Consider the following 7,519-nt stretch of genomic DNA (forward strand, 5'->3'; position numbering starts at 1 on the left):
AAAAAAAAAAAAAAAGAAAGGACCAAAGTCAAAACCTCAACACACCAATTCATAAAACTAGGAAGAGAGCAGTGAAAGAAGGCCACAGTCACCAGAAGAAATGAAATAATAAAGAACGGAGCAGAAATAAATGAAATAGAGATGACAAAAGCAATAAAAACAATCAACTGGATCAGGAGTTAATTCCTTGAAAGGATCAATAAAGTTGACAAACCACTGACCAAACTGACAAAAGAAAAGCAGAAGAAAGAAATAACCCAAATAAGAAATTAGATGGGTGACATTACAACAGAGCCAACTGAAAAATACTACTACTACTAATAATAATAAAAGATCATAACAGAATATTATGAAAAATTATATTCCAATAATTTGAAAACCTAAAAGAAATGGGCAACTTTCAAGAAACACACTTGTTGTTGTTATGTGCCATCGAGTCTGACCTGACTCATAGTGAGCCCTCTGAGTTTCTGAGGCAGTATCACTATGGAAGTAGATTGCCCAACCTTCCTTCCGAAGAGTGGCTGTTAGGTTTGAACTGCCAGCCTTCTGGTTAGCAGTCAAGTGCCTTGGGCACTACACTACCAGAGCTCCAGAAACACACTATTGACATAAACTAGCACAAATTAAGGTAGAAATACTGAACAAAAGAAGAGATTGGCGATAATAATAATAATAATAATATAATAAATCTCCCAACAGTAACAACAAAAGCCCTGGCCCTGAACTCAGAGAATTCTACCAAACATTCAGAGAAGAACTCACACCACTACTACTCAAACTATTTCAGAGCACAGAAAAGGGAGGAATACTCCTAAATTCATTCTATCAAGCCTGTGATGCTAAGGAAAGACGCTGCAAAAAAAGAAAATTCTGGACCAATATCCCTCATGAATATAGACACAAAATACCTCAACAAAATTCTAGCCAATAGAATACAACAGCATATCCAAAGTAAATAAATAAATAAAAATAAAAGGAAAAAAATCATGGTCCAGTGGGACTCGTACCAGGTATTCAAGGATGGGTCAGCATTAGAAAATTAATCAATATAATCTACCATATAAAAAAGAAAGAAAGAAAAAAAGAAAAGAACAATGTGACCATCCCGTTTGATGGAGAAAAAGCATTGGGTAAACTAACACCTCTTCCTCACTGACAATGAAGAAGATTTGAAGCACTTAGCAATGAAGATCAGAGAATACAGCCCTCAATATGGATTATACCTCAACAAAAAGAAAACAAAAATTCCTGCCAGTGGACCAATAAGCAACATCATGATAAATGGAGAAAAGATTGAATTAGTCAAGGATTTCATTTTACTTGCATCTAGGATCAATACCCATGGAAACAGCATTCAAGAAATCAAATGTAGTGCATTGGGCAAATCTGCTGCAAAATACTTCTTTAAGGGGCTGAAGATCACAGATGTCACTGGACTTCCAGTAAGATGGCAGAATATGCAGACAAGCTACAGAGACCCTGTTCAACGGAGAAAAGAGAAACCAACTGATGCAGATACAGAAGATAATCCTGGAGACTTGAGCTTTGAGAGCAAGGATTCAGAAGTGGACTATACAACTAGTAGAAAAATCTGAATGAGAACAGTGAATAAGGAGAGAAACAAAACTACAGACTGTCAGCTATCCTGACAGCCCAGACAGTTTCAGTATTTTCAAGTGGTATTAGGACCTGAGAATTAACCTAAAAATTGGCCCTGCTCACCAAGGGGTGTGTGGACCACTGCACTGGTGGCTGATGACTGAAAAGGAAAACAGCAAAGAATGAGACAAATTGAGCTGTGGACTCTCAGCTGTCTGGAGGATGCAGCTATTTTGAATGTTTACAAACGCAGCCATTTTGTCGATTAAAGTAACAGTGTTATCATTCAGATTACAAGGACCTAAGACTATGCTCTGTTAGTCAAGGACAACACAGACATACTAAAGGCTGATGACTGGAAAAGTTTTGGTTTTTGGCTTTTTACTCTCTCTTTCCTTTTCCTGGTTCCCATTTTTTTCTTCTTATGGTTCTTACCATCCCTTGTTTTTCTTTTTGCATTTTTCCCAGTTTTTTTTCCTCATTATTCTCTTACACTAGCTCTTTTCTCTTATTCTCCTCTCCCCAGATATTGTGGGTTGTTTTCTCTCTTTTTCTTTTTATATTTCTTTTGTCTTTTGAAGTATTTCTTTAAATATTTGGTCTCATTTATTGCCTTTTGTCTTTTTTATCACCCTCCCCCCCTTTCTCTTTTTGGTGATTGTTCTTGTGTGCTTATGTGGTGTGTTTTTTCAGTCCTCATTTTTACTTTTTTTGGTCTTTTTTTCCTGATTGTTGATTTTGTCTAACTAAGTAGGAGACAGTAATCGTGCCTGTATGACACAACCATACCCATACCTCCTGCAGCCTCACCTACTGAATGAGGGCCACCCTTGCTTCTGCACCAACTGGCCAAGGATACATGGCAGCCACCCCTAACTGCTCTTCACAAACAGCTAACAGAGATCTGTGCACCCACTCTCCTTCTCTATCACACCCACCAGGAGACAGGTGGTTAGTGCATAACTGCTGCCAACTAGTGAATAGAGGAACACACTATCTTGCTTACTCAGATACATCAAAACAAACACACAAAGATCTTGGGTGAAGCACTCCAAAATAGAATCACCAACTAAATAAAAATACAACAAAGTCACAATGGCTTGGAGACAACAGACCATCACCGTCCACACAAAAAAGCAAGATTAAAGTAGGAACAAGGGACCAGGAGATAGACCCAGAACACATTCCTGAGGAAGAAACAGCATTGGAACTCCCTGATAAGGAATTCAAAAGAATTATATTTAAGTACCTTCAATGGACTGAGAGACAGATCAAGGGAAACACTTACAAAATTAAGGAAAACACAGACAAAACCCTAGAACAATTTGAGAAGAAAATATAAGAACACAGTGACAAAATAAATGAAAATTAGAAATTATACAAAATCTACAGATAGAATGAAGAAGATTAATACTAAATTTTCAGAAATAGATAACACATTGAAAGGGCAAAGGAATAGAATTGAACCAATGGAAGAGAGTTACTGAGATTGGAGGCAAATATCTGAATACTTCCTTGGAAAGGGATCAATCAGAAAAAAGATCAAAACAAAATGAAAAAGTCTAAGATTCATGTGGAATACCATCAAAAGGAATAACTTATGTGTAATTGGAATTCTGGAACAGAAAGAGAAAAGGAAAAAAAAAAAAAAAAACACTGTGAAAATGGTCCAAGATTTGTAGGAAGAAAACTCCCCTGTTATGATGAAAGATGAGAATACATCCATTCAGGAAGTCGAATGAACCCCAAAGAGGAGAGACCCCAAAAGAAAATCACCAAGACATATCATCATCAAACTCACCAAAACCAAAGACAAAGAAAGAATCCTGAAAGTAGCATGGGAAAAACAAAAAGTTACCTACAAAGGGCAACCAATAAGATTAAAATGAGTTATCAGCAAGAACTAGGCAGGAGAGAAGGCAATGAGATGGTATATATAAAACCCTGAGAGAGAAAAATTTTCAACCAAGAATTACGTACCCAGCAAAACTGTCTCTCAAATGTTAGGGTGAAATTAGGAGATTTCCAAATAAGCAGAAATTAAAGGATTTTGTTAAAACCAGACCAATCTTGCAAGAGATACTAAAGGGAGTCCTCTGAACAGAGAACCAATAATAGCAAACAACAACCAACCATTAATACACATGATGACATAACCCAGAAACCAACCCAGTCATGGAAGTATTCAAAATAAAATAAGCTTATAAGATTGTAAACAGGAACCAGAGACATCAATTGGCAAATGAGGACAATTATAAGCTTAAAAAAGGGGGGAAAAAATAGTGTAGTTACAGAACTTCTAAATGGTGAGGAAGTCAAGAGAGTTGCAAGATAGAAGGGAGCATTCTAAACTTGGGGACAAAATTATAAATCACATGGTAACCTAAAAAAAAAAATAAACATTTGCATGACAATAAAAAAGAGGGCAAGCAGAAATATTTAGCAAATACTAAAACAGCAGCAATGAAGGAAGTAATAATGTGATTCACAAAAATAATAAGCTCAGCACAGAAAATTATGGAACAAAGAAACCAGGAATATCATGAAAAACACATAACAAAATGACAGCAACCAATTCCTGCTTGTCAATAATTACACTGAATGTCAATGGATTAAACAAAACACTCAAGAGATGGAGAGTTGCAAACTGGATAAGAAAACATAACTCATCACTATGCTGTCTACAAGAGACACATCTTAGAGAGAAATAAAAAAATTGACTGAAAATCAAAGGTTGGAAAAAGATGTATCAAGCAAATGGCAACCAAAATAAGAGCATGAGTGGCAATATTAATTTCTGGTAAAATTGACTTTCAGACAAAACTTCCATAAGAGACAAGGAAGGACATTATAAAATGATTAAAGGATCAATCAAACAAGAAGATATAACCATAGTAAATATCTATGTACCCAATGAAATAGCCCCAAACTACTTAAATCAGACTTTAACAGAATTGAAAAGACGAATAGATGACTCCACAGTCATAGGATACTTTAATACACCACTTTCAATGAAAGATAGAACAGGAAAGAAACTCAACAAAGATGCAGAAGAACTAAACTATACAATCCACCATCTTGACCTTACAGACATTTACAGAGCACTTCACCCAACAACAGCAGAATATGCATTATTTTCCAGTGCACATGGAACATTTTCCAGGATAGACCATATGTTAGGCCATAAAACAAGCCTTAATAAATTTAAAAACACAGAAAGACTGGAAAGCTTTTTCTCAGATCACAATGCTATAAAATAAAATTAGAAACCAATAATAGGAAGGTCAATGGAAAAAAAAAAAAAAAAAAGACATGGAAATTGAACAGCATCCTCCTTAAGAATAAGTGAGTAATAGAAGAAATAAAACATTAAATAAAAAAATTCCTTGAATCAAACAAGAATGAAAACACAACATACCAAAATCTTTGGGACACAGCAAAAGCAGTGATTAGAGGCCAATTTATAGCCATAAACACCCACATCCAAAAAAAAGAAAGAGACCAAGTCAGCACCCTAACACAATATTTCCAACAATTAGAAAAGGAACAGCAAGAAAAGCCTACTGTCAGCAGAAGAAATAAAGATTTGAGCAGAAATCAATGAAAGAGAAAATAGACAATAGAAAAAATCAACAAGACCAGAAGTTGGTTCTTTGAAAAGATTAATAAAATTGACGAACCACTGGCAAATTTAACAAAGGAAAAGAGGGAGAGAATACAAATACCACAAGTGAGAAACAAATTGGGTGGTATAACAACAGAACCAACTGAAAAACAACAAACAAACAAACATAATATCAGGATACTGTGAAGAACTGTATTCCAACAAATTTGAAAATGTAGAAGAAATAAACAGATTTCTAGAAACACACAACTTACCTAAACTAACACGGACTGAGGTGGAAAAATTGAATAGACCCACAAAAAAAGAAGAAATAGAACAGATCATTAAAAAATTATCAACCAAAAAAACCCTTGGCCCAGACAGTTTCACTGGAGAATTATACCAAACGTTCAGAACTGACACCAATCCTACTCAAACTATCCCAGAACATAGAGAAAGATGGTATTTTGGTTACCTAGTGCTGCTCTGACAAGAATATACCACAAATAGGATGGCCTCAACAAACAGGAGTTTATTCTTAAAATTTGAAGGCTTTAAGTCCATGTTCAAAGTGCCAGGCTCTGGGGGCTGGGTGAAAGCCCCTCAACCTTGGGCTTCAGCTCTGCCTCCTGCTCCTGACCCACTGGAGTTAGAGGCTTTTTTTCACTCAGATAGCTGCTAGCTGCTGAGACTGACAAGCCCAAGGTTGACAAATAAAAAGGCACAGTCCTGATGTTACAAAACCACATGGCAGGCCATTAACTCAAGTCCACTGAAAGTCTCAAGATCAGCTAAACATGGGAGGCTGCTGAACAATGACTTGGCTACATGCAGGGTCTAAGCGTGCCATAAACTACAGACCATTCCCCAAGGTTTCTCCTTATATACAGGATGCAGACTTCATCTCTAAGGCAGCTACTCAACTGCTCAGAATAGATTGCACCATGGAGTTGATTACCAATCTTATCATGCGGAATACTACATCCAGCTGCCCAGGCACTCAACCAGGCCCAGACAAGTTGGCATACAAACTGAACCACCACAGATGGATTCTTCCCAATTTCATTTTATGAAGCAAGCATAACCTTGATACCCAAACCAGGCAAAGACATCACTAAAAATGAAAACTACAGACAAGTATGCCTCCTTATAGAGGCAAAAATCTTCAACAAAAGCCTAGCTGATAGACATCCAAATGGTATGGACTTAACAAACAAGAGTGCATTCTTACAATTTGGAGGCTTGAAGTCCAAGTTCAAAATGCCAGGCTCTAGGGGCTGGGTGAAAGCCCCTCAACCTTGAGGTTCAGCTCTGCCTCCTGCTTCTGGCCCACTGAAACTTCACTCAGACAGCTGCTAGCTGCTGAGACTGACAAGCCTCAACATATCAAAAAAATGATACATTATGATCATGTGGGGGTTCATATCAGGCATGCATGAATGGTTCAACATTAGAAAAAGTATCAACTTCATCCACCACATAAATAAAACAAAGGAAAAGAACCACATGATCATATCAATCAAAGCAGAAAAGGCATTTGATAAAATCTAACACCCATTCCTAATCAAAACTCTCAGCAAAATAGGAATGGAAGGGACATTCCTCAACATAATAAAGGGCATCTATGCAAAACCAAGAGCTAACATTATTCTCAATGGAGAGAGACTGAAACCATTCCCCTTGAAAACAGCAATCAGAGAAGGATGGCCTCTATCACCACTTCTATTCAACATTGTATTGGAAGTCCTAGCAAGGGCAATAAGGCAAGAAAGGGAAATCAAAAGCCACCAAGTTGGTAAGGAAGAAGCAAAACTATCCCTATTTGCTGATGATATGATATTATACATAGAAAACCCAAGACACAACCAAAAAACTACTGGAACTAATTGAGAGATTTAGCATAGCAGCAGGATATAAGATCAACATACAAAAATCAGTTGAATTCCTCTACACCAGCAAAGACACTGCTGAAAAGGAAATAAGGGAATCAATACCATTTACAATAGCTATCAAAAAAATAAAAAAATAATAACAAACAAACAAAAAATACTTGGGAATAAGTCTTACCAGGGATACAAAATCCTGTACAAAGAAACCTACAAAACTCTACTTCAAGAAACCATAAGAGATCTACATATTTGGAAGAACATACCATGCTCATGGGTAGGAAGATTAAACATTGTGAAAATGTCAATTCTACCCAAAGCAATCTACACATTCAATGCAATCCCAATCCAGATCCCATCAACATTCTTTAAGGATATGGAAAAAACAATCACTAACTTTATATGGAAAGGAAAGAGATGTTGGATA

The sequence above is a fragment of the Orycteropus afer genome, unplaced genomic scaffold, assembly GCF_000298275.1.
Source record: "Orycteropus afer afer isolate SDZICR_OR568_19922 unplaced genomic scaffold, OryAfe1.0 scaffold00210, whole genome shotgun sequence".
Taxonomy (NCBI): Eukaryota; Metazoa; Chordata; class Mammalia; order Tubulidentata; family Orycteropodidae; genus Orycteropus; species Orycteropus afer.